This window comes from Ranitomeya variabilis, chromosome 2 (genome assembly GCF_051348905.1).
Source record: "Ranitomeya variabilis isolate aRanVar5 chromosome 2, aRanVar5.hap1, whole genome shotgun sequence".
Classification (NCBI taxonomy): domain Eukaryota; kingdom Metazoa; phylum Chordata; class Amphibia; order Anura; family Dendrobatidae; genus Ranitomeya; species Ranitomeya variabilis.
The window spans coordinates 1112989711-1113017201 of record NC_135233.1 but is presented as its reverse complement, the minus strand read 5'-3'; the positions used below and the strand labels follow the sequence as shown (position 1 = coordinate 1113017201).

Here is a 27491-nt window from a genome sequence, read left to right as displayed (position 1 = left end):
CCCCCCCCCCAAGGCGTTTGTTACTGAAAGAGCCACCTTGTGCAGCAGTAATGCTGCCCAAGGAAAAGGTAGCTATTTTTGTTTAGCTCCTTGCACACGCAGAACTTAACACTTATAAAATGTGTCCACTGATACCGTAAAACCGTCCCGGAGGTGGGACTTTCCTTCGTAATGTGACGCAGCCCAGCCGTCATTCCTACCCCCCCGGCGCCGCGCACCGGCTCCTCAGCGTTGTTTTATTCCGTCCAGGAGCCTGCGCTGTTATGTTATCCCGTGGCCAGGCACACTTAGCGCTGCCCGTCTTCTGGCATCATTTGGTGTCTGGATGGCTGCGCCTGTGCGGCCGCGCTGGCAGAGAGCCCGCCTCGCAGTGTCTTCTGATTTAATCCCACTGGGGGCCTGGGATCCATGGACATGCGCAGTGCATATCTGAACCTCCACCTCTCACTCATTTCCCTATGGCTTCTTCAGACTGTTCGGTGTCAGCTGGTCCCTAACAGCATGCCACGGCCGTGACACCGCACAGTCTGAAGAAGCCATAGGGAGATGAGTGAGAGGTGGAGGTTCAGATATGCACTGCGCATGTCCATGGATCCCAGGCCCCCAGTGGGATTAAATCAGAAGACACTGCGAGGCGGGCTCTCTGCCAGCGCGGCCGCACAGGCGCAGCCATCCAGACACCAAATGATGCCAGAAGACGGGCAGCGCTAAGTGTGCCTGGCCACGGGATAACATAACAGCGCAGGCTCCTGGACGGAATAAAACAACGCTGAGGAGCCGGTGCGCGGCGCCGGGGGGGTAGGAATGATGGCTGGGCTGCGTCACATTACGAAGGAAAGTCCCACCTCCGGGACGGTTTTACGGTTGCAGGGGACACATTTTATAAGTGTTTAGTTCTGTGTTTGCAAGGAGCATGATGAAAAGAGCCACCTTTTCCTTTTGCATCTTTTGTGCTGCACAAGCTGGCTCTTTCAGCTACAAACGCCTTGGGGGGGGGTTAAAGGTTCCCTTTCGACTTTCTCAGGCTTCGGCCTACATTGTGTTCCTCTGCTTTTCCACCTGTCCCTGGGCTCCAACACCGCTAGTTGTTGCCTGGTAGTGCTGTACGCACAGTCCCAACAGTCGCTCCTCTGTTATTGGGGTTCAGTAACGTCAGCTGTTCCCCTGCTGTGTGTGTGGCAATCCCTCCTACCTCCTCCAACCTCCTCCTCCTCCACCTGTCCCTGGGCTCCAACACCGCCAGTTGCCGTCCAGAAGTGCTGTACGCACAGTCAACAGTCCCTCCTCTGTTATTGGGGTTCAGTAACGTCAGCTGTTCCCCTGCTGTGTGTGTGGCAATCCCTCCTACCTCCTCCTACCTCCTCCATCCTCCTCCACCTGTCCCTGGGCTCCAACACCGCCAGTTGCCGTCCAGAAGTGCTGTACGCACAGTCAACAGTCCCTCCTCTGTTATTGGGGTTCAGTAACGTCAGCTGTTCCCCTGCTGTGTGTGTGGCAATCCCTCCTACCTCCTCCAACCTCCTCCTCCTCCACCTGTCCCTGGGCTCCAACACCGCCAGTTGCCGTCCAGAAGTGCTGTACGCACAGTCAACAGTCCCTCCTCTGTTATTGGGGTTCAGTAACGTCAGCTGTTCCCCTGCTGTGTGTGTGGCAATCCCTCCTACCTCCTCCAACCTCCTCCTCCTCCACCTGTCCCTGGGCTCCAACACCGCCAGTTGCCGTCCAGAAGTGCTGTACGCACAGTCAACAGTCGCTCCTCTGTTATTGGGGTTCAGTAACGTCAGCTGTTCCCCTGCTGTGTGTGTGGCAATCCCTCCTACCTCCTCCTACCTCCTCCTCCTCCACCTGTCCCTGGGCTCCAACACCGCCAGTTGCCGTCCAGAAGTGCTGTACGCACAGTCAACAGTCCCTCCTCTGTTATTGGGGTTCAGTAACGTCAGCTGTTCCCCTGCTGTGTGTGTGGCAATCCCTCCTACCTCCTCCTACCTCCTCCAACCTCCTCCTCCTCCACCTGTCCCTGGGCTCCAACACCGCCAGTTGCCGTCCAGAAGTGCTGTACGCACAGTCAACAGTCCCTCCTCTGTTATTGGGGTTCAGTAACGTCAGCTGTTCCCCTGCTGTGTGTGTGGCAATCCCTCCTACCTCCTCCTACCTCCTCCAACCTCCTCCTCCTCCACCTGTCCCTGGGCTCCAACACCGCCAGTTGCCGTCCAGAAGTGCTGTACGCACAGTCAACAGTCGCTCCTCTGTTATTGGGGTTCAGTAACGTCAGCTGTTCCCCTGCTGTGTGTGTGGCAATCCCTCCTACCTCCTCCTACCTCCTCCTCCTCCACCTGTCCCTGGGCTCCAACACCGCCAGTTGCCGTCCAGAAGTGCTGTACGCACAGTCAACAGTCCCTCCTCTGTTATTGGGGTTCAGTAACGTCAGCTGTTCCCCTGCTGTGTGTGTGGCAATCCCTCCTACCTCCTCCTACCTCCTCCTCCTCCACCTGTCCCTGGGCTCCAACACCGCCAGTTGCCGTCCAGAAGTGCTGTACGCACAGTCAACAGTCCCTCCTCTGTTATTGGGGTTCAGTAACGTCAGCTGTTCCCCTGCTGTGTGTGTGGCAATCCCTCCTACCTCCTCCTACCTCCTCCAACCTCCTCCTCCTCCACCTGTCCCTGGGCTCCAACACCGCCAGTTGCCGTCCAGAAGTGCTGTACGCACAGTCAACAGTCCCTCCTCTGTTATTGGGGTTCAGTAACGTCAGCTGTTCCCCTGCTGTGTGTGTGGCAATCCCTCCTACCTCCTCCTACCTCCTCCAACCTCCTCCTCCTCCACCTGTCCCTGGGCTCCAACACCGCCAGTTGCCGTCCAGAAGTGCTGTACGCACAGTCAACAGTCGCTCCTCTGTTATTGGGGTTCAGTAACGTCAGCTGTTCCCCTGCTGTGTGTGTGGCAATCCCTCCTACCTCCTCCTCCTCCACCTGTCCCTGGGCTCCAACACCGCCAGTTGCCGTCCAGAAGTGCTGTACGCACAGTCAACAGTCCCTCCTCTGTTATTGGGGTTCAGTAACGTCAGCTGTTCCCCTGCTGTGTGTGTGGCAATCCCTCCTACCTCCTCCTACCTCCTCCAACCTCCTCCTCCTCCACCTGTCCCTGGGCTCCAACACCGCCAGTTGCCGTCCAGAAGTGCTGTACGCACAGTCAACAGTCCCTCCTCTGTTATTGGGGTTCAGTAACGTCAGCTGTTCCCCTGCTGTGTGTGTGGCAATCCCTCCTACCTCCTCCAACCTCCTCCTCCTCCACCTGTCCCTGGGCTCCAACACCGCCAGTTGCCGTCCAGAAGTGCTGTACGCACAGTCAACAGTCGCTCCTCTGTTATTGGGGTTCAGTAACGTCAGCTGTTCCCCTGCTGTGTGTGTGGCAATCCCTCCTACCTCCTCCTACCTCCTCCAACCTCCTCCTCCACGTGTCCCTGGGCTCCAACACCGCTAGTTGCCGTCCAGAAGTGCTGTACGCACAGAGCCAAACACCTCGCCAATGTGTTAGTGGGGTTCAGCACCGCCAGCTGTTCCCCTGCTGTGTATACGGCAACGTGTACTGCGACCGCCACGCAGACACAACAAGTTAAATGTAAGGGAACCTGACCCCCCCCAGGCGTTTGTTACTGAAGGAGCCACCTTGTGCAGCAGTAATGATGATGCAAAGGGAAAAAGTGCCTCTTTTCGTGATGCCCCTTGCACATGCTGAACCAAACACTTATGAAATGTGTCCCCACACAGCGTTACACCGTCCGGTAGGTGGAACTTTCCTTTGTCGTGTGACGCAGCACAGCCATCATTTTTACCCCCTTGGCGCCGTGCGCCCCCTCCTCAGCGTTGTTTGAATCTGTCCCGGAGCCTGCGCTGTTAGGTTAGCCCTTGGCCATGCACACATGTTGCGCTGCCCGTCTTCTGACCTCATTTGGTGTCAGGCTGGCTGCGCCTGTGCGGGTGCGCTGGCCGAGATCCCGCCTCGCAGTGTCGTCTAATGTAATCCCACCGCGGGCCTGTGATCCGTGCCCGTGCGCAGTGCATATCCTCTCCTCTCACTCCCCTCCCTACGGCTTCTTCAGACTGTGCGATGTCAGCTGGTCCCTAATAGCATGCCACGGCCGTGACACCGCACAGTCTGAAAAAGCCGTAGGGAGGGGAGTGAGAGGAGAGGATATGCACTGCGCACGGGCACGGATCACAGGCCCGCGGTGGGATTACATGAGACGACACTGCGAGGCGGGATCTCGGCCAGCGCACCCGCACAGGCGCAGCCAGCCTGACACCAAATGAGGTCAGAAGACGGGCAGCGCAACATGTGTGCATAGCCATGGGCTAACCTAACAGCGCAGGCTCCGGGACAGATTCAAACAACGCTGAGGAGGGGGCGAACGGCGACAAGGGGGTAAAAATGATGGCTGTGCTGCGTCACACGACAAAGGAAAGTTCCACCTACCGGACGGTTTAACGCTGTGTGGGGACACATTTCATAAATGTTAGGTTCCGCATGTACAAGGACCATAATTAAAAGAGCTAAGTTTACCTTTTCCAGCATTAGTGCTGTACACAATGGCTCTTTCAGCTACAAACGCCTGGGGGGGGGGGGGTTAAAGGTTTCCTTTCAACTTGCTCGAGTGCAGGCTTCGGCCTACACTCCGCTCCCCCTGCTCCTCCTGCTGACCCTGGGCTCTAACACCGCCAGTTTTTGCCCAGATGTGCTAGCTGCACAGAGAAAAACACCAGCCAATGTGTCAGTGGGGTCCAGCACCGCCAGCTGTTCCCCTGCTGTGTAGCCGGCAACGTGTCCTGCGACCGCCACGCAGACACAAGAACTGAAATTGAAGGGAACCTGTCCCCCCTCCCCCAGGTGTTTCTATGTTTTACAGCTACCTTGAACAGCAGTAATGCTGCATGTGTTCAAGGTGGCTCAGAAACTTATTCTCCTTGCCCATGTTGAAGTGAACACGTCTAAAATGTGTCCTCTGTGACCATTAAAACATCCCTCAGGTGTGATTTGACTTTGTATTGACACACGCAACAAGCTCCTTGGTAACGCTGCCCGTCTTCTGACATCATTGTTTGGCTGGCTGCGCTTCTGCGGCCGCCCTGACCCACACAACAGCCCTCGTTGTCTTATTTAATGGGACTGCGAGGGTGTGATTGATGGGCAGGATCAGTGCATCAGTTCGCCTGTCCCTCCTCTCCTTCCGCCTTCTTCGGACTGTGCGGCTTCATGGCCGTGGCATGCGATAAGGGATCAGCTGACGCCACATAGTCTGAAGCAGGTGTAAGAACCCAAGCGAGAGGCGAACATATGTACTGCGCCAGGCCATGAATCCAAGCCCCGCAGTGTTTAAACTATGTCAATACACTGCGGGGCTGTGATTCATGGGCATCGCGAACCGCACCGGCCAACATTAAATGATGCCAGAAGATGGGCAGCGCTAACGGCGCTAGGCCAGGGGATAACACGACAGCGCAGACTCCTGTACAGCAAATAACAACGCTCAGGAGGCTGCACCCAGCACCAAGGTGGGATTCTTGACATCTGTGCTGCGTCTCATTACAAAGGGAACTCTCGCCTCCATTACACAGTTTGACTGTATAAAGGGCTAAATGTTATACGTGTTCCATTCAGCGTGTGCAAGGAGAAAAATTACAAGAGCAACCTTTGACTTGCGCAGCACTGCTGCTGCATAAGCTGTGGCTCTTCTACTTTGTAACCCCTGAGGGGGGGTTAAAGGTGACTTTTGAAATCGGTTCAATTAGGCTTCGGCCTACACTCTGCTCCACCTGCAGAGCCCGGGCTCCAACAACGCTAGTTGCTGTCCGGAAGTGCTGGCTGCACAGAGCCAAACACCTCGCCAATGTGTCAGGGGGGTCCAGCACCGCCAGCTGTTCCCCTGCTGTGTAGCCGGCAACGTGTCCTGCAAAAGCCACGCAGACACAACACACCCAAAGCTGCCGCCAGTGCAGGCTTCGGCCTACACTCCCCTCCCCCTGCTCCTCCTCCTCCTGCTCCTCCTCCTGCTGTCCCTGGGCTCTAACACACCGCCAGTTTTTGCCCAGATGTGCTAGCTGCACAGAGAAAAACACCAGCCAATGTGTCAGTGGGGTCCAGCACCGCCAGCTGTTCCCCTGCTGTGCAGCCGGCAACGTGTCCTGCAAAAGCCACGCAGACACAAGAACTGAAATTGAAGGGAACCTGTCCCCCCTCCCCCAGGCGTTTTTACGTTATCCAGCCACCTTGTACAGCAGTAATGCTGCATGTGTGCAAGGTGGCTCAGAAACGTATTCTCCTCGCACATGTGGAACTGAAAACACGTCCGCAATGTGTCCTCTGTGTGACCATTTAACCGTCCCGGTGGTGTGACTTTCCTTTGTAATGACACGCTGCAACCCCCTTGGTAGCGCTGCCCGTCTTCTGGCATCATTGTTTGGCTGGCTGCGCCTCTGCGGCCGCCCTGACCCGCACAACGCCCCTCGGTGTCTTATTTATTGGGACTGCGAGGGTGTGATTGATGGGCAGGATCAGTGCATCAGTTCGCCTGTCCCTCCTCTCCTTCCGCCTTCTTCGGACTGTGCGGCTTCATGGCCGTGGCATGCGATAAGGGATCAGATGACGCCGCACAGTCTGAAGCGGGTGTAAGGACCCGAGTGTGAGAGGCGAACATATGTGCTGCGCCAGGCCCTGAATCCCAGCCCCGCAGTGTTTTAACAATGTTAAGACACTGCGGGGCTGGGATTCATGGTCATCGCGAACCGCACCGGCCGACATTACATGATGCCAGAAGATGGGCAGCGCTAACGGCGCTAGGCCAGGGGATAACACGACAGCGCAGACTCCTGTACAGCAAATAACAACGCTCGGGAGGCTGCACCCAGCACCAAGGTGGGATTCTTGACACCTGTGCTGCGTCTCATTACAAAGGGAACTCTCGCCTCCATTACACAGTTTGACTGTATAAAGGGCTAAATGTTATACGGGTTTCATTCAGCGTGTGCAAGGAGCGAAATTAAAAGAGCAACCTTTGACTTGTGCAGCACTACTGCTGCATAAGCTGTGGCTCTTCTACTTTGTAACCCCTGAGGGGGGGTTAAAGGTGACTTTTGAAATCGGTTCAATTAGGCTTCGGCCTACACTCTGCTCCACCTGCAGAGCCCGGGCTCCAACAACGCTAGTTGCTGTCCGGAAGTGCTGGCTGCACAGAGCCAAACACCTCGCCAATGTGTCAGTGGGGTCCAGCACCGCCAGCTGTTCCCCTGCTGTGTAGCCGGCAACGTGTCCTGCAAAAGCCACGCAGACACAACACACCCAAAGCTGCCGCCTGTGCAGGCTTCGGCCTACACTCCCCTCCCCCTGCTCCTCCTCCTCCTGCTCCTCCTCCTGCTGTCCCTGGGCTCTAACACACCGCCAGTTTTTGCCCAGATGTGCTAGCTGCACAGAGAAAAACACCAGCCAATGTGTCAGTGGGGTCCAGCACCGCCAGCTGTTCCCCTGCTGTGTAGCCGGCAACGTGTCCTGCAAAAGCCACGCAGACACAACACACCCAAAGCTGCCGCCTGTGCAGGCTTCGGCCTACACTCCCCTCCCCCTGCTCCTCCTCCTCCTGCTCCTCCTCCTGCTGTCCCTGGGCTCTAACACACCGCCAGTTTTTGCCCAGATGTGCTAGCTGCACAGAGAAAAACACCAGCCAATGTGTCAGTGGGGTCCAGCACCGCCAGCTGTTCCCCTGCTGTGCAGCCGGCAACGTGTCCTGCAAAAGCCACGCAGACACAAGAACTGAAATTGAAGGGAACCTGTCCCCCCTCCCCCAGGCGTTTTTACGTTATCCAGCCACCTTGTACAGCGGTAATGCTGCATGTGTGCAAGGTGGCTCAGAAACGTATTCTCCTCGCACATGTGGAACTGAAAACACGTCCGCAATGTGTCCTCTGTGTGACCATTTAACCGTCCCGGTGGTGTGACTTTCCTTTGTAATGACACGCTGCAACCCCCTTGGTAGCGCTGCCCGTCTTCTGGCATCATTGTTTGGCTGGCTGCGCCTCTGCGGCCGCCCTGACCCACACAACGCCCCTCGGTGTCTTATTTATTGGGACTGCGAGGGTGTGATTGATGGGCAGGATCAGTGCATCAGTTCGCCTGTCCCTCCTCTCCTTCCGCCTTCTTCGGACTGTGCGGCTTCATGGCCGTGGCATGCGATAAGGGATCAGATGACGCCGCACAGTCTGAAGCGGGTGTAAGGACCCGAGTGTGAGAGGCGAACATATGTGCTGCGCCAGGCCCTGAATCCCAGCCCCGCAGTGTTTTAACAATGTTAAGACACTGCGGGGCTGGGATTCATGGTCATCGCGAACCGCACCGGCCGACATTAAATGATGCCAGAACATGGGCAGCGCTAACAGCGCTAGGCCAGGGGATCACACGACAGCGCAGACTCCTGTACAGCAAATAACAACGCTCAGGAGGCTGCACCCAGCACCAAGGTGGGATTCTTGACATCTGTGCTGCGTCTCATTACAAAGGGAACTCGCGCCTCCAACACAGTTTGACTGTTTAAAGGGCTAAATGTTATACGTGTTTCATTCAGCGTGTGCAAGGAGCGAAATTAAAAGAGCAACCTTTGACTTGTGCAGCACTACTGCTGCATAAGCTGTGGCTCTTCTACTTTCTAACCCCTGAGGGGGGGTTAAAGGTTACCTTTGAAATTGGTTCAAGTAGGCTTCGGCCTACACTCTGCTCCCCCTGCAGAGCCCTGGGCTCCAACACCGCCAGTTGGGGCCCGGTACTGCTAGCTGCACAGAGAAAAACACCAGCCAATGTGTCAGTGGGGTTCAGCACCGCCAGCTGTTCCCCTGCTGTGCAGCCGGCAACGTGTCCTGCAACTGCCACGCAGGCACAACAGACCCAAAAGCTGCCGCCAGTGCAGGCTTCGGCCTACACTCTGCTCCATCTCCTCCTCCTGCTGACCCCGGGCTCCAACACCGCCAGTTGGGGCCCGGTACTGCTAGCTGCACAGAGAAAAACACCAGCCAATGTGTCAGTGGGGTTCAGCACCGCCAGCTGTTCCCCTGCTGTGCAGCCGGCATCGTGTCCTGCAAAAGCCACGCAGACACAAGAACTGAAATTGAAGGGAACCTGTCCCCCCTCCCCCAGGCGTTTGAACGTTTTAAAGGCCACCTTGTACAGCGGTAATGCTGCATGTGTGCAAGGTGGCTCATAAACGTATTCTCGCACATGTGGAACTGAAAACACGTCTAAAATGTGTCCTCTGTGTGACCATTTAACCGTCCCGGTGGTGTGACTTTCCTTTGTAATGACACGCTGCAACCCCCTTGGTAGCGCTGCCCGTCTTCTGGCATCATTGTTTGGCTGCCTGCGCCTCTGCGGCCGCCCTGACCCACACAACGCCCCTCGTTGTCTTATTTATTGGGACTGCGAGGGTGTGATTGACGGGCATGATCAGTGCATCAGTTCGCCTGTCCCTCATCTCCTTCCGCCTTCTGCGGACTGTGCGGCTTCATGGCCGTGGCATGCGATAAGGGATCAGATGACGCCGCACAGTCTGAAGCGGGTGTAAGGACCCGAGTGTGAGAGGCGAACATATGTGCTGCGCCAGGCCCTGAATCCCAGCCCCGCAGTGTTTTAACAATGTTAAGACACTGCGGGGCTGGGATTCATGGTCATCGCGAACCGCACCGGCCGACATTAAATGATGCCAGAACATGGGCAGCGCTAACAGCGCTAGGCCAGGGGATAACACGACAGCGCAGACTCCTGTACAGCAAATAACAACGCTCGGGAGGCTGCACCCAGCACCAAGGTGGGATTCTTGACATCTGTGCTGCGTCTCATTACAAAGGGAACTCTCGCCTCCAACACAGTTTGACTGTTTAAAGGGCTAAATGTTATACGTGTTTCATTCAGCGTGTGCAAGGAGCGAAATTAAAAGAGCAACCTTTGACTTGTGCAGCACTACTGCTGCATAAGCTGTGGCTCTTCTACTTTCTAACCCCTGAGGGGGGGTTAAAGGTTACCTTTGAAATTGGTTCAAGTAGGCTTCGGCCTACACTCTGCTCCCCCTGCAGAGCCCGGGCTACAACACCGCTCGTTGCTGTCCGGAAGTGCTGGCTGCACAGAGCCAAACACCTCGCCAATGTGTCAGTGGGGTCCAGCACCGCCAGCTGTTCCCCTGCTGTGTAGCCGGCAACGTGTCCTGCAAAAGCCACGCAGACACAACACACCCAAAGCTGCCGCCTGTGCAGGCTTCGGCCTACACTCCCCTCCCCCTGCTCCTCCTCCTCCTGCTCCTCCTCCTGCTGTCCCTGGGCTCTAACACACCGCCAGTTTTTGCCCAGATGTGCTAGCTGCACAGAGAAAAACACCAGCCAATGTGTCAGTGGGGTCCAGCACCGCCAGCTGTTCCCCTGCTGTGCAGCCGGCAACGTGTCCTGCAAAAGCCACGCAGACACAAGAACTGAAATTGAAGGGAACCTGTCCCCCCTCCCCCAGGCGTTTTTACGTTATCCAGCCACCTTGTACAGCGGTAATGCTGCATGTGTGCAAGGTGGCTCAGAAACGTATTCTCCTCGCACATGTGGAACTGAAAACACGTCTGCAATGTGTCCTCTGTGTGACCATTTAACCGTCCCGGTGGTGTGACTTTCCTTTGTAATGACACGCTGCAACCCCCTTGGTAGCGCTGCCCGTCTTCTGGCATCATTGTTTGGCTGCCTGCGCCTCTGCGGCCGCCCTGACCCACACAACGCCCCTCGGTGTCTTATTTATTGGGACTGCGAGGGTGTGATTGATGGGCAGGATCAGTGCATCAGTTCGCCTGTCCCTCCTCTCCTTCCGCCTTCTTCGGACTGTGCGGCTTCATGGCCGTGGCATGCGATAAGGGATCAGATGACGCCGCACAGTCTGAAGCGGGTGTAAGGACCCGAGTGTGAGAGGCGAACATATGTGCTGCGCCAGGCCCTGAATCCCAGCCCCGCAGTGTTTTAACAATGTTAAGACACTGCGGGGCTGGGATTCATGGTCATCGCGAACCGCACCGGCCGACATTACATGATGCCAGAAGATGGGCAGCGCTAACGGCGCTAGGCCAGGGGATAACACGACAGCGCAGACTCCTGTACAGCAAATAACAACGCTCGGGAGGCTGCACCCAGCACCAAGGTGGGATTCTTGACACCTGTGCTGCGTCTCATTACAAAGGGAACTCTCGCCTCCATTACACAGTTTGACTGTATAAAGGGCTAAATGTTATACGTGTTTCATTCAGCGTGTGCAAGGAGCGAAATTAAAAGAGCAACCTTTGACTTGTGCAGCACTACTGCTGCATAAGCTGTGGCTCTTCTACTTTCTAACCCCTGAGGGGGGGTTAAAGGTTACCTTTGAAATTGGTTCAAGTAGGCTTCGGCCTACACTCTGCTCCCCCTGCAGAGCCCGGGCTACAACACCGCTCGTTGCTGTCCGGAAGTGCTGGCTGCACAGAGCCAAACACCTCGCCAATGTGTCAGTGGGGTCCAGCACCGCCAGCTGTTCCCCTGCTGTGCAGCCGGCAACGTGTCCTGCAAAAGCCACGCAGACACTTGCTCTTGTACCTTCTGCTCCACATCCTGGTTCCAGTACCGTCAGCTGGTTCCGGGCAGAGCCTTTGGCTTAGGTGCCTCCCTCTGGGTATCCGAGTTCCACCAACGTCAGGTGGTCCTTGGTAGTGCTTTCAGGCACGGGTACCTCCTGCTTAGTAACCGGGTTCCAGTAACGTCAGCTGGTCCTCGGTAGTTCCATTGGCTCTTGGACCTTCGGCTACCCATCCGGGTTCCAGCACCGTCAGCTGGTTCTCGGCAGTGTCTTTTGCTCTTGTACCTTCTGCTCCCCATCCTGGTTCCAGTACCGTCAGCTGGTTCCGGGCAGAGCCTTTGGCTTAGGTGCCTCCCTCTGGGTATCCGAGTTCCACCAACGTCAGGTGGTCCTTGGTAGTGCTTTCAGGCACGGGTACCTCCTGCTTAGTAACCGGGTTCCAGTAACGTCAGCTGGTCCTCGGTAGTTCCATTGGCTCTTGGACCTTCGGGTAGCCATCCGAGTTCCAGTTCCATCAGCTGGTTCTCGGCATTTTCTCAGCCTTCTTGTACCTTCTGCTACATTTCCAAGTTCAAGAGACTAAACACGATGACCCGGAAGAACACCCCTAAGATGACGACGACACCAGAGACGACAACCACCGTGATGACGACGACCCTGGAGACGATGACCCTGAAGACCACCCCGATGACGACGACCCCGGAGACCACCCCGATGACGACGACCCCGGAGACGACGACCCTGGAGACGACGACGACCTGGAAGACCGAGAAGCAGAAGAACAAGAGGCTGCAGAACAAAGAGCAGAAGGACATTAAGCATAACACAAAATATCAGAGCAAAAAAATATTATCTTAATTATAAGCAGAAGAAGACTAAGCAGTGTATGGGGGTGAGTCCGTTCCTCCTCGTGGTGCCCCTGGATAAAGCCTGATGCTGCAGGCCAAACTGAACGCGGACAAATGTAACTGGTTTGTGACAGGCAGAACGGAAGGTGTAATCTTCAAACTTTTATAGATAACAACTACGGGAATGCCTGTCACAAATAAGAATATGATGAAGAAGTTGAATATGATGAAGATAATAGTAAAATAAAAAGAATATGAACAATGTAACCCAAAAAATAATAGGTAGAAGATGAAGAAGAAGATGAATAAGGTGAAGAAGTTGATGTCAAAGAAGCTGATGATGAGGATAATTAAGAAGAAAGCGTGGGAGAAGTAAAAAAGAAGGTGAAGGGCGTGGAAGTAGTGAAACATCAATATCTGACATAAAAAAAAAAAAAAATAACATAGTCAAATTCTTTCTAACGCCGAACTTCATAAAAAAAAATTAAAAATCCTGCTATTCTATTACATTCGGCTAAACCTCTGTCCCTTCAATATCTCCGCCACGTCCCCCAATACATCCTACATTATTCTTAGTTGTTTTCCTTCATGTAGAATGAACCTACAAGTTTATAAAGGGTTTATTTTAATTCCGATATTTTCGTCCCATTGACTTGCATTGGGATCGGGTATCGGTATCGGATTGGATCCGATATTTTGACGGTATCGGCCGATACTTTCCGATACCGATACTTTCCGATATCGGAAAGTATCGCTCAACACTAGTCATCAGAGAAGTCGCACACAGCGGGGGAGCTGTTTAATATGAAACATTGTTACAAATATTTACATTTTTTCCAGTTTTACACATAGTATATACAGTACAGACCAAAAGTTTGGACACACCTTCTCATTTAAAGATTTTTCTGTATTTTCATGACTATGACAATTGTACATTCACACTGAAGACATCAAAATTATGAATTAACACATGTGGAATTATATACTTAACAAAAAAGTGCGAAACAACTGAAAATATGTCTTATATTCTAGGTACTTCAAAGTAGCCACCTTTTGCTTTGATGACTGCTTTGCACACTCTTGGCATTCTCTTGATGAGCTTCAAGAGGTAGTCACCGGGAATGGTTTTCACTTCACAGGTGTGCCCTGTCAGGTTTAATAAGTGGGATTTCTTGCCTTATAAATGGGGTTGGGACCATCAGTTGTGTTGAGCAGAAGTCTGGTGGATACACAGCTGATAGTCCTACTGAATAGACTGTTAGAATTTGTATTATGGCAAGAAAAAAGCAGCTAAGTAAAGAAAAACGAGTGGCCATCATTACTTTAAGAAATGAAGGTCAGTCAGTCCGAAAAATTGGGAAAACTTTGAAAGTGTTCCCAAGTGTAGTTGCAAAAACCAGCAAGCGCTACAAAGAAACTGGCTCGCATGAGGACTGCCCCAGGAAAGGAAGACCAAGAGTCACTTCTGCTTCTGAGGATAAGTTTATCCGAGTCACCAGCCTCAGAAATCGCAGGTTAACAGCAGCTCAGATTAGAGACCAGGTCAATGCCACACAGAGTTCTAGCAGCAGACATATCTCTACAACAACTGTTAGGGCTCATTTCCACATGCGAGGCACACGTCCGTATCTCGCATGTGGAAACCAAGCTGTGGAGCCGACACTCCAGAGCGGAGCGTGCGGCCGCATAGGAACACATGGAGCTGCACAGCTCCGCTCCAAAGTGCCGGCGCCAGAGCTTGGTTTCCACATGCGAGATACGGACATGTGCCTCGCATGTGGAAATGAGCCCTTAAGAGGAGACTTTATGCAGCAGGCCTTCATGGTAAAATAGCTGCTAGGAAACCACTGCTAAGGACAGGCAACAAGCAGAAGAGACTTTTGTTTAGTTTGGGCTAAAGAACACAAGGAATGGACTGATGAGTCCAAATTTGAGATCTTTGGTTCCATCCGCCGTGTCTTTGTATGACGCAGAAAAGGTGAACGGATGGACTCTACATGTCTGGTTCCCACCGTGAAGCATGGAGGAAGAGGTGTGATGGTGTGGGGGTGCTTTCCTGGTGACACTGTTGGGGATTTATTCAAAATTGAAGGCATACTGAACCAGCATGGCTACCACAGCATCTTGTAGCGGCATGCTATTCCATTCGGTTTGCGTTTAGTTAGACCATCATTTATTTTTCAAGAAGACAATGACCCCAAACACACCTCCAGGCTGTGTAAGGGCTATTTCACCAAGAAGGAGAGTGATGGGGTGCTACGCCAGATGACCTGGCCTCCACAGTCACCAGACCTGAACCCAATCGAGATGGTTTGGGGTGAGCTGGACCGCAGAGTGAAGGCAAAAGGGCCAACAAGTGCTAAGCATCTCTGGAAACTCCTTCACGACTGTTGGAAGACCATTCCCGGTGACTACCTCTTGAAGCTCATGAAGAGAATGCCAAGAGTGTGCAAAGCAGTCATCAAAGCAAAAGGTGGCTACTGTGAAGAACCTAGAATATAAGACATAATTTCAGTTTCACACTTTTTTGTTAAGTATATAATTCCACATGTGATAATTCATAGTTTTGATGCCTTCAGTGTGAATGTACAATTTTCATAGTCATGAAAATACAGAAAAATCTTTAAATGAGAAGGAGTGTCCAAACTTTTGGTCTGTACTGTGTATATATGTATATATATGTATATATATATATATATATATATATATATATATATATATATATATATATATATATATATATTTTTATAGTTACAATTATGTGTAGACATTCAAAGGAGTTTTCCACTAGCAGGACAACACCATCTCAATCTGAATGTTTGCTACCCCTATTAAAATAACATACCCACCTCCCGTGTCAGCCACATTCCAGCGGTGTCTGCGCTCTCTCCTGGGCTCAGTCCTCGGTTGTTACGTCACATGAGTTCTGCGCCCAATCAGCGCCGGCTTCACTGTCCCCGCCTTCGGACATAAGTAAATAACAGGAAGTGATCGGCCAGCCGCAGCTCTCACTTCCTGTTGATTTAGTGATTCTCTAATAGAGGCCGTCCCCTCGGTAATATGCCGTCCCCCAGTATGTATCTGGAACAGTTTAGAACAGCTTGGCTTTCCATCAAAGGTTTCTCAAGTCTGCAGGCACTAAATGTAACGTGTCAATTTCTACAGAAAATCAATGACAATGAGAAAAAGAGGACTTAACTCTACAGCGCCACCTGTTGGAGGTAGCGATCCTACAAGTCACAATCAACCCTCTAACGAGTCGTGCAATATGACTTAGGATAAAAGCCAAATCAGTTTCTTAATTCGCAGACACGGTGTTTCGGGCTGTTGGCCCTCGTCCGTGCGAAGCACGAGAACTGATTTGGCTAGGTGAGAGGCTCTGGACATGGGGTCTAAGGGGTAACGTTTCTCCTTATGGAGAGTGACATACCATCTCTGGCTTGTCAAGGTAAGGAGGCTTATTTGCCGAACAATGCTCCTCTGGGAATTTAAATATGCAAATTGCCTCTTCTGAGAAAAAGAGGACTTAACTCTATAGCGCCACCTGTTGGAAGTAGCAATCCTACAAGTCACAATCAACCCTCTAACGAGTCGTGCAATATGACTTAGGATAAAAGCCAAATCGGTATCTCAATTCGCAACTTCCAACAGGTGGCGCTATAGATTTAAGTCCTCTTTTTCTCAGAAGAGGCAATTTGCATATTTAAATTCCCAGAGGAGCATTGTACGGCAAATAAGCCTCCTTACCTTGACAAGCCAGAGATGGTATGTCACTCTCCATAAGGAGAAACGATACCCCTTATTAATTGTAACACCAATTATGTTGTATACTGTACACTGCAATTCATGCAACCTTAAATATGTGGGATGTACGAGCTGAAAACTGAAAAAAGAATATTGGAACATCTACAAACGTTACCAGTAACAGGACACATTCGGGGGTAACCAGACATTTTCTGGAGACAGATAATGGGAACATCCAAAGTCTCACAATCTTTGGAATTGAGTTAATCGTCCAGATAGAGGAGGAGACTGGTGGAAAAACTGTTACCGAGGAAGGTGCCTGGGATTAGGGTGGACACGAAGCGACCCATAGGAATGACTTCTAGAAATGATACTATGTGTAATTCCTGACGTGTAGTATTGATATTGTTCTCTAATTAGGAGTTTGTCCGTGTTCCATATAGCGCTGTATTAATTGCATTTATTCTTAGAATTTTTATGTCCACGTGGTATTCTGTGGTTCTCATGATTGGTTGCTTTAAATGGTATATCCCATGATTTCCTGATACTCTATGGCCGGGGTCACACTTGCGTGTGCATTGTGAGAAACTCGCGCATCAATACCCGGCATTGCCGCTGGCACTCGGGACTGGAGCGATCAGCTGCATGTATTTCTATGCAGCCGCACACTCCGGATCCTGAGTGACGGAGGCAGTGTCGGGTACTGATGCAAGTTTCTCGCTTTGCACACGCAAGTGTGACACTGGCCTATGACTAAGGGTGGTCCGCCATAAACGCATCAGGGTGGACCTTCCCACTCACCATATATTATGGATATTAGAACAATATTGTAATCATTATGGAATAAAGCATTGAATACTTGCTCCATGTCTGCTGCAATCTGTCTTCTTCCTTTGTAGTAAGCAGAGTGTCCGTCCTCCTGACGGCTCCTACGTCATTAGTTTCCCCAGGGCTCATTCAGATGAGCGCTCTATAGGTACGTGTGCTGTTCCTGTGCACCGTGAAGAGCTGGTGTGCCGGTGCACATGGCAGATTCTCCACATGAGCCAATGGTCTTGTGATAAGCGAGCGTGTTCGGATGTCATGTTATTCAAGTATCTTGGGCGTGCTCAAGTAATATGGTCGAGTCCTCACGGATACATGATTCGTGGCTGTTAGGCAATCCCTGCAGCTGTGTATCCTCGTGTCTGGGAGGACCACGTATAGGACAGTACAGTAGTGATGGCGGTGTATCCCCATGTGTGGGAGGATTACATATAGGACATTACAGTAGTGATGGCGGTGTATCCTCGTGTCTGGGAGGACCACGTATAGGACATTACAGTAGTGATGGCGGTGTATCCCCGTGTCTGGGAGGATTACGTATAGGACATTACAGTAGTGATGGCGGTGTATCCCCGTGTCTGGGAGGATTACGTATAGGACATTACAGTAGTGATGGCGGTGTATCCCCGTGTCTGGGAGGATTACGTATAGGACATTACAGTAGTGACGGCGGTGTATCCCCGTGTGTGGGAGGATTACGTATAGGACATTACAGTAGTGATGGCGGTGTATCCCCGTGTCTGGGAGGACCACGTATAGGACATTACAGTAGTGATGGCGGTGTATCCCAGTGTCTGGGAGGATTACGTATAGGACATTACAGTAGTGATAGCGGTGTATCCCCGTGTCTGGGAGGATTACGTATAGGACATTACAGTAGTGATGGCGGTTTATCCCCGTGTCTGGGAGGACCACGTATAGGACAATACTGCAGTGGCCATGGGGGTGTAAGGGAGCTGTAAGTCCATCATACTGTTTGTACGGGAGCTGCTGGCCCATCATACTGTGTATAAGGGAGCTGCGGGCCCATCATACTGTATATAAGGGAGCTGGGGGCCCATCATACTGTGTATAAGGGAGCTGGGGGCCCATCATACTGTGTATAAGGGAGCTGGGGGCCCATCATACTGTGTATAAGGGAGCTGTGGGTCCATCATACTGTGTATAAGGGAGCTGCGGGCCCATCATACTGTGTATAAGGGAGCTGCGGGCCCATCATACTGTGTATAAGGGAGCTGGGGGCCCATCATACTGTGTATAAAGGAGCTGGGGGCCCATCATACTGTATATAAGGGAGCTGGGGGCCCATCATACTGTGTATAAGGGAGCTGGGGGCCCATCATACTGTGTATAAGGGAGCTGGGGGCCCATCATACTGTGTATAAGGGAGCTGCGGGCCCATCATACTGTGTATAAGGGAGCTGCGGGCCCATCATACTGTGTATAAGGGAGCTGCGGGCTCATCATACTGTGTATAAGGGAGCTGCGGGCCCATCATACTGTGTATAAGGGAGCTGTGGGCCCATCATACTGTGTATAAGGGAGCTGGGGGCCCATCTAACTGTGTATAAGGGAGCTGCGGGCCCATCATACTGTGTATAAGGGAGCTAGGGGCCCATCATACTGTGTATAAGGGAGCTGTGAGTCCATCATACTGTGTATAAGGGAGCTGCGGGCCCATCATACTGTGTATACGGGAGCTGCGGGCTCATCATACTGTGTATAAGGGAGCTGTGAGTCCATCATACTGTGTATAAGGGAGCTGTGAGTCCATCATACTGTGTATAAGGGAGCTGGGGGCCCATCATACTGTGTATAAGGGAGCTGGGGGCCCATCATACTGTGTATAAGGGAGCTGTGAGTCCATCATACTGTGTATAAGAGAGCTGTGGGACCATCATACTGTGTATAAGGGAGCTGTGGGCCCATCATACTGTGTATAAGGGAGCTGCGGGCTCATCATACTGTGTATAAGGGAGCTGCGGGTCAATCATACTATGTATAAGGGAGCTGCGGGCCCATCATACTGTGTATAAGGGAGCTGCGGGCCCATCATACTGTGTATAAGGGAGCTATGGGCCCATCATACTGTGTATAAGGGAGCTAGGGGCCCATCATACTGTGTATAAGGGAGCTGTGAGTCCATCATACTGTGTATAAGGGAGCTGCGGGCCCATCATACTGTGTATAAGGGAGCTGCGGGCTCATCATACTGTGTATAAGGGAGCTGTGAGTCCATCATACTGTGTATAAGGGAGCTGTGAGTCCATCATACTGTGTATAAGGGAGCTGTGGGCCCATCATACTGTGTATAAGGGAGCTGGGGGCCCATCATACTGTGTATAAGGGAGCTGTGAGTCCATCACACTGTGTATAAGGGAGCTGTGGGCCCATCATACTGTGTATAAGGGAGCTGCGGGCCCATCATACTGTGTATAAGGGAGCTGCGGGCCCATCATACTGTGTATAAGGGAGCTGCGGGCCCATCATACTGTGTATAAGGGAGCTGCGGGTCCATCATACTGTGTATAAGGGAGCTGCGGGCCCATCATACTGTGTATAAGGGAGCTGCGGGTCCATCATACAGTGTATAAGGGAGCTGTGGGTCCATCATACTGTGTATAAGGGAGCTGCGGGTCCATCATACTGTGTATAAGGGAGCTGCGGGCCCATCATACTGTGTATAAGGGAGCTGTGGGTCCATCATACTGTGTATACAGGTCCTTCTCAAAAAATTAGCATATAGTGTTAAATTTCATTATTTACCATAATGTAATTATTACAATTAAACTTTCATATAGTATAGATTCATTATCCACCAACTGAAATTTGTCAGGTCTTTTATTGTTTTAATACTGATGATTTTGGCATACAACTCCTGATAACCCAAAAAACCTGTCTCAATAAATTAGCATATCAAGAAAAGGTTCTCTAAATGACCTATTACCCTAATCTTCTGAATCAACTAATTAACTCTAAACACATGCAAAAGATACCTGAGGCTTTTAAAAACTCCCTGCCTGGTTCATTACTCAAAACCCCCATCATGGGTAAGACTAGCGACCTGACAGATGTCAAGAAGGCCATCATTGACACCCTCAAGCAAGAGGGTAAGACCCAGAAAGAAATTTCTCAACAAATAGGCTGTTCCCAGAGTGCTGTATCAAGGCACCTCAATGGTAAGTCTGTTGGAAGGAAACAATGTGGCAGAAAACGCTGTACAACGAGAAGAGGTGACCGGACCCTGAGGAAGATTGTGGAGAAGGACCGATTCCAGACCTTGGGGAACCTGAGGAAGCAGTGGACTGAGTCTGGTGTGGAAACATCCAGAGCCACCGTGCACAGGCGTGTGCAGGAAATGGGCTACAGGTGCCGCATTCCCCAGGTAAAGCCACTTTTGAACCATAAACAGCGGCAGAAGCGCCTGACCTGGGCTACAGAGAAGCAGCACTGGACTGTTGCTAAGTGGTCCCAAGTACTTTTTTCTGATGAAAGCAAATTTTGCATGTCATTCGGAAATCAAGGTGCCAGAGTCTGGAGGAAGACTGGGGAGAAGGAAATGCCAAAATGCCTGAAGTCCAGTGTCAAGTACCCACAGTCAGTGATGGTGTGGGGTGCCATGTCAGCTGCTGGTGTTGGTCCACTGTGTTTCATCAAGGGCAGGGTCAATGCAGCTAGCTATCAGGAGATTTTGGAGCACTTCATGCTTCCCTCGGCTGAAATGCTTTATGGAGATGAAGATTTCATTTTTCAGCACGACCTGGCACCTGCTCACAGTGCCAAAACCACTGGTAAATGGTTTACTGACCATGGTATTACTGTGCTCAATTGGCCTGCCAACTCTCCTGACCTGAACCCCATAGAGAATCTGTGGGATATTGTGAAGAGAAAGTTGAGAGACGCAAGACCCAACACTCTGGATGAGCTTAAGGCCGCTATTGATGCATCCTGGGCCTCCATAACATCTCAGCAGTGTCACAGGCTGATTGCCTCCATGCCACGCCGCATTGAAGCAGTCATTTCTGCCAAAGGATTCCCGACCAAGTATTGAGTGCATAACTGAACATTATTATTTGATGGTTTTTTTGTTTGGTATTAAAAAACACTTTTATTTGATTGGTCGGGTGAAATATGCTAATTTATTGAGACAGGTTTTTTGGGTTATCAGGAGTTGTATGCCAAAATCATCAGTATTAAAACAATAAAAGACCTGACAAATTTCAGTTGGTGGATAATGAATCTATAATATATGAAAGTTTAATTGTAATCATTACATTATGGTAAATAATGAAATTTAACACTATATGCTAATTTTTTGAGAAGGACCTGTAAGGGAGCTGCGGGCCCATCATACTGTGTATAAGGGAGCTGCGGGCCCATCATACTGTGTATAAGGGAGTTGCGGGTCCATCATACTGTGTATAAGGGAGCTGTGGGTCCATCATACTGTGTATAAGGAAGCTGCGGGTCCATCATACTGTGTATAAGGGACCTGTGGGCCCATCATACTGTGTATAAGGGAGCTGCGGCCCCATCATACTGTGTATAAGGGAGCTGCGGGCCCATCATACTGTGTATAAGGGAGCTGCGGGCCCATCATACTGTGTATAAGGGAGCTGCGGGCCCATCATACTGTGTATAAGGGAGCTGCGGGCCCATCATACTGTGTATAAGGGAGCTGCGGGTCCATCATACTGTGTATAAGGGAGCTGTGGGACCATCATACTGTGTATAAGGGAGCTGCGGGCCCATCATACTGTGTATAAGGAAGCTGCGGGCCCATCATACTGTGTATAAGGGAGCTGCGGGTCCATCATACTGTGTATAAGGGAGCTGCGGGTCCATCATACTGTGTATAAGGGAGCTGCGGGCCCATCATACTGTGTATAAGGGAGCTGCGGGTCCATCATACTGTGTATAAGGGAGCTGCGGGTCCATCATACGGTGTATAAGGGAGCTGCGGGCCCATCATACTGTGTATAAGGAAGCTGCGGGTCCATCATACTGTGTATAAGGGAGCTGCGGGTCCATCATACTGTGTATAAGGGAGCTGCGGGCCCATCATACTGTGTATAAGGGAGCTGCGGGCCCATCATACTGTGTATAAGGGAGCTGCGGGCCCATCATACTGTGTATAAGCGAGCTGCGGGCCCATCATACTGTGTATAAGGGAGCTGGGGGCCCATCATACTGTGTATATGGGAGCTGTGGGCTCATCATACTGTGTATACGGGAGCTGTGGGCCCATCATACTGTGTATAAGGGAGCTGTGGGCCCATCATACTGTGTATAAGGGAGCTGTGGGCCCATCATACTGTGTATAAGGGAGCTGTGGGCCCATCATACTGTGTATAAGGGAGCTGGGGGCCAATCATACTGTGTATACGGGAGCTGTGGGCTCATCATACTGTGTATACGGGAGCTGTGGGCCCATCATACTGTGTATAAGGGAGCTGGGGGCCCATCATACTGTGTATACGGGAGCTGTCATGATTCTCAATGGCGAGAGAACATAGCCCAGCATATATGAGAACTAGCTCTTGGAAGATGGAAACTATACTGACCATGAACTAAACCTGCCGCACAACTAGAAGTGGCCGGGTAGCATGCCTACGTTTTTTAACCCTAGATGCCCAGCGCCAGCCGGAGAACTACCTAATCCTAGCAGAGGAAAAGACAGTCCTGGCTCACCTCTAGAGAAATTTTCCCAAAAGGCAGACAGAGGCCCCCACATATATTGGCGGTGATTTTAGATGAAATGACAAACGTAGTATGAAAATAGGTTTAGCAAAATCGAGGTCCGCTTTCTAGATAGCAGGAAGACAGAAAGGACACTTTCATGGTCAGCAGAAAACCCTATCAAAACACCATCCAGAAATTCCTTTAAGACTCTAGCATTAACTCATAACACCAGAGTGGCAATTTCCGATCACAAGAGCTTTCCAGACACAGTAACGAAACAGCAGCTGTGAACAGGAACAAAATGCAAAAACACACAAGGACAAAAGTCCAACTTAGCTGGGAGTTGTCTAGTAGCAGGAACAAGCACAGAAGGCTTCTGATTACATTGTTGACCGGCAAGAAACTGACAGAGGAGCAAGGTTATATAGCGACTCCCACATCCTGATAGGAGCAGGTGAACAGAGGGGATGATGCACACAAGTTCAATTCCACAAGTGGCCACCGGGGGAGCCCAGAATCCAATTTCACAACAGGGAGCTGTGGGCTCATACTGTGTATACGGGAGCTGTAGGCCCATCATACTGTGTATAAGGGAGCTGGGGGCCCATCATACTGTGTATACGGGAGCTGTAGGCCCATCATACTGTGTATAAGGGAGCTGCGGGCCCATCATACTGTGCATAAAGGAGCTGTGGGCCCATCATACTGTGTATAAGGGAGCTGTGGGCCCATCATACTGTGTATAAGGGAGCTGCGGGCCCATCATACTGTGTATACGGGAGCTGTAGGCCCATCATACTGTGTATAAGGGAGCTGGGGGCCCATCATACTGTGTATACGGGAGCTGTGGGCTCATCATACTGTGTATAGGGAACTGTGAAGGCATATTGTGCATATGGGAGCTGTTGGCCCATCATACTGTGTATAAGGGAGCTGTGGGCCCATCATACTGTGTACAGGGGAACGGTGAGGGACATCATACTGTTTGACGGGAGCTGCTGTCCCATCATACTGTGTATAAGGGAGCTGTGGACCCACCATACTGTGTATAGGGAGCTGTGGACCCATCATACTGTGTATAAGGAACTGTGAATGCATATTGTGCATATGGGAGCTGTTGGCCCATTACACTGTATATAGGGGAGCTCTGGGGGGCATTATACTTTCTATAGTGGAGTTCTGTCAGCATTATACTGTGTATAGGGGAGCATTGGGCTCATACTATCTATAGGGGAGCAGTGGTATCATACTGTGTAGAGGGGAGCAGTGGGAACATCATACGGTGTATGGGGGAGTTATAGAATCATCATACTGTGTATATGGGAGCTGTGGGAGCCTTAGACTGTGTATAGGGAAGCTTTAAGTTCACAATACTGTGTATAATGGAGCAGTACATGAGGGAACTTAGGGGACATTATTATTGTGCATATGGTCACAATATGGCGGTAAAGTCAATGTTCGTTTTTGTATATAGATTTATTTTCAATAACAGTAGGGTCACATTATGAGGTTCCCTTATATTCACAATAAGTGCGCAACCGTAGCTGTAATCAGGGTTAGCTGGTTAGGGGCCCACTCAGATGTTTCGCCCCCCCTAAGTTGAAACCCTAGCTACACCTCTGTCTATGCACTAGTCACTTTAATATATATATATATTTTTTAATTCGTTTATTAGTTCAGAATAAACAAACATTGCACACATTTGCAGTTATCATCATTAATTATACCATGGAATACAAGTAGTTGCAAAATATCATCATATCAGAGAGTCACTTTAATATTTGCACTAGTAGTGAGGTCTTTATATGCGCTCTGTGATTTTCCACCATTTTCCATTATGGACGTAATTGGGGCTGATCAGAGGAGACAGGAGACTGAGACGCATTTAGTTTAAGTGTCTGCGATTCACGCATGCGCATTACCTTACCTTATTTTAGTATAAGCACTTATGTTTATGCTATTTTATGTGAATATCACTTATTATCAATGCACCTTAAACGCACTCTCACTTTATGCGCTGGGGCGCGTTATCTGCCGCTCCTTGCCTGTATTTTGATGGCGGTCCTGTTGTAGTGTGGTGTGGGCGTGGCGCCGACCCACTCACATGACCGGGACTTGTCCGTTGGGATCGAGGCTTGAGATGCGGCGGTGACGCTCTCCTGCGTTTCATTCATGCGCACTGGTTAGTTTCACCATGTCACATGACCGGATCTATATACTATTTATACGGGATCGAGATCCCCAGTTAGCCACGCCCCCTGAAGAAGAGGCAACACAAACGCGAAACGCGCGTTGGGGTCTGTGACCAGGTGCCAGACAGGACATCTTGTGACTTATGGGTAATTAGCCCCTTTACTTTACTACATTTCACATGTTGCGATCTGTTTACTTGTGATGTGTGGCGATTTTATGAGTATGGTCATTGCCACTTTGCAATTGTAACACTCGGTCTAATTGCTATGCATCAGGTATATAAGCATTCATGTATAGGTAATAATCACCTTTTTTTGTCATGACGGCCAATTTGACTTTTGTCCTGTCATGTTTCACCTGGGTCACTGGTTGTATCCTTGGATGTAGTCACATTTTTCATTAATTGTTCTTTACTATATATGATATGTATGGTTTTAGGTGGAAATTGACTTTTCAATAAACGTATTTTGTTGTTACCATTTTGGCCAGTTTTTGACTCTTGTATCTCCGGTGTAGTAAGATTCTGATGTGTTGTGGTAAAGGGTTCAAGAGTAGGGGGATGCGCGGGAGAAATCTTGTATGCGATTGTGGGAAGAGGAGATAAGAGGGGAGTAGAGAAGGAGATCTTGTGAGGATCGGAGGTTGCGTGCAGGTACGTATCGGGAGACGAGGTCACAGATGTATGGAGGAGACAGGTTGTGTATGGCTTTGTACGTCATGGTTAGGGTTTTGTACTGGAGTCTCTGGGTAATGGGGAGCCAGTGAAGGGACTGACAATGGGGAGAGGCCGGAGAATAGCGGGGGGACAGGTGGATTAGTCGGGCAGCAGAGTTTAGGATAGATTGGAGGGCTGCGAGAGTGTTAAGGTACCTTCACATTAAGCGACGCTGCAGCGATACAGACAACGATGCCGATCGCTGCAGCGTCACTGTTTGGTCGCTGGAGAGCTGTCACACAGACCGCTCTCCAGCGACCAACGATGCCGAGGTCCCCGGGTAACCAGGGTAAACATCGGGTTGCTAAACGCAGGGCCGCGCTTAGTAACCCGATGTTTACCCTGGTTACCAGCGTAAAATGTAAAAAAAAAAAACAGTACATACTTACATTCGTGTCCCCCGGCGTCCGCTTCCTGCACTGACTGAGCGCCGGCCCTAACAGCAGAGCGGTGACGTCACCGCTGTGCTGTGCTTTCACTTTACGGCCGGCACTCAGTCAGTGTGGGAAGCGGACGCCGGGGGATGCGAAGGTGAGTATGTACTGTTTGGTTTTTTTACATTTTACACTGGTAACCAGGGTAAACATCGGGTTACTAAGCGCGGCCCTGCGCTTAGTAACCCGATGTTTACCCTGGTTACCAGTGTAAAACATCGCTGGCATCGTTGCTTTTGGTGTCAAACACAACGATACACGGCGATCTGACGACCAAATAAAGTTCTGAACTTTGTTCAACGACCAGCGATATCACAGCAGGATCCTGATCGCTGCTGCCTGTCAAACTAAACGATATTGCTAGCCAGGACGCTGCAACGTCACGGATCGCTAGCGATATCGTTTAGTGTGACTGTACCTTTAGAAGCAGGAGGTTGCAGTTGCAGTAGTCGAGGCGGGAGATGATGAGGACATAGACTACAGTTTTTGCAGATTCTTGGTAGAGGAAATTACAAATCCGGGAAATATTTTTGAGTTGAAGTTGGCAGGAAGTGGAAAGGGCTTGGATATGTGGTTTGAAGGAGAGATCAGCGTCAAGCATTACTCCAAGGCAGTGAGCTTGTGGGACTGGGGAGAGTGGGCAGCCATTTACATTAGATAGGTCCATTGGGGGGGTTGAGTGGGATGGGGGAATGATGATGAATTCTGTTTTGTCCATATTAAGTATTAGAAATCTAGCGGAGAAGGATGAAATAGTGGACAGACATTGAGGGATTCTGGTTAGTAGGGAGGTGATATCTGGTCCAGAGATGTAGATCTGTGTTGTCATGATATGTACTTTTGCCCTGTCCTGTATTTGAATAATATGCCATTTGATGTATGTAACTGTTCTCTGGTTTCTATTAGCTGTAATTTATGTATTTTCTTGTGCTGGGAGTTCACCTGTAACAATGTCTCCTTCCCCCAATACTTGCAGCCCTAAGCTTTAATGTAATTAAGCTTTGTCAACTAGTGAAGGAATAGCCATTCTTCCTCACAGCAGGTGGCTAGTCAAATGTACATACTACATAGACTAATCGGAGCCAACCAGCATAGAATCTTCTGGTGGACCCAACCATTGAATAGAAGGTGTAACCCCTACCCCCCTTCATGGGCGGATCCCAGGAGCTCAGACAATCCATTCTTATTTTTGAGATCAGATGTGAGTTGATCCTTAAAGGAGGAGTGGGGATTCTTAGCTGAGGCAAGACCCCACGCCCATCTGGGACTGCGGAAGCGAACGGGGCGAGACTTGAGCTGAGGACCTATCTTGTCGTTCGTGAGATTGTTTTGGGATCCCTTGGACTCGTGTGGACTATTGCTTTGTTAGCTGGCACAAGGATTATCGGGAGGTGCCCCCGAACCTGTTCCGTTGGACTAATTGTGGACTCTGTAGATCTACCTGC

At 50.7% G+C, this 27491-nt stretch overlaps 1 protein-coding gene across 1 annotated transcript in view; it reads left to right on the top strand.

Moving 5' to 3' along the window:
• LOC143808886 (uncharacterized) overlaps positions 1-27491 on the top strand; it is a 266593-nt gene that overhangs the window by 72978 nt on the left and 166124 nt on the right. The window lies entirely within an intron of this gene.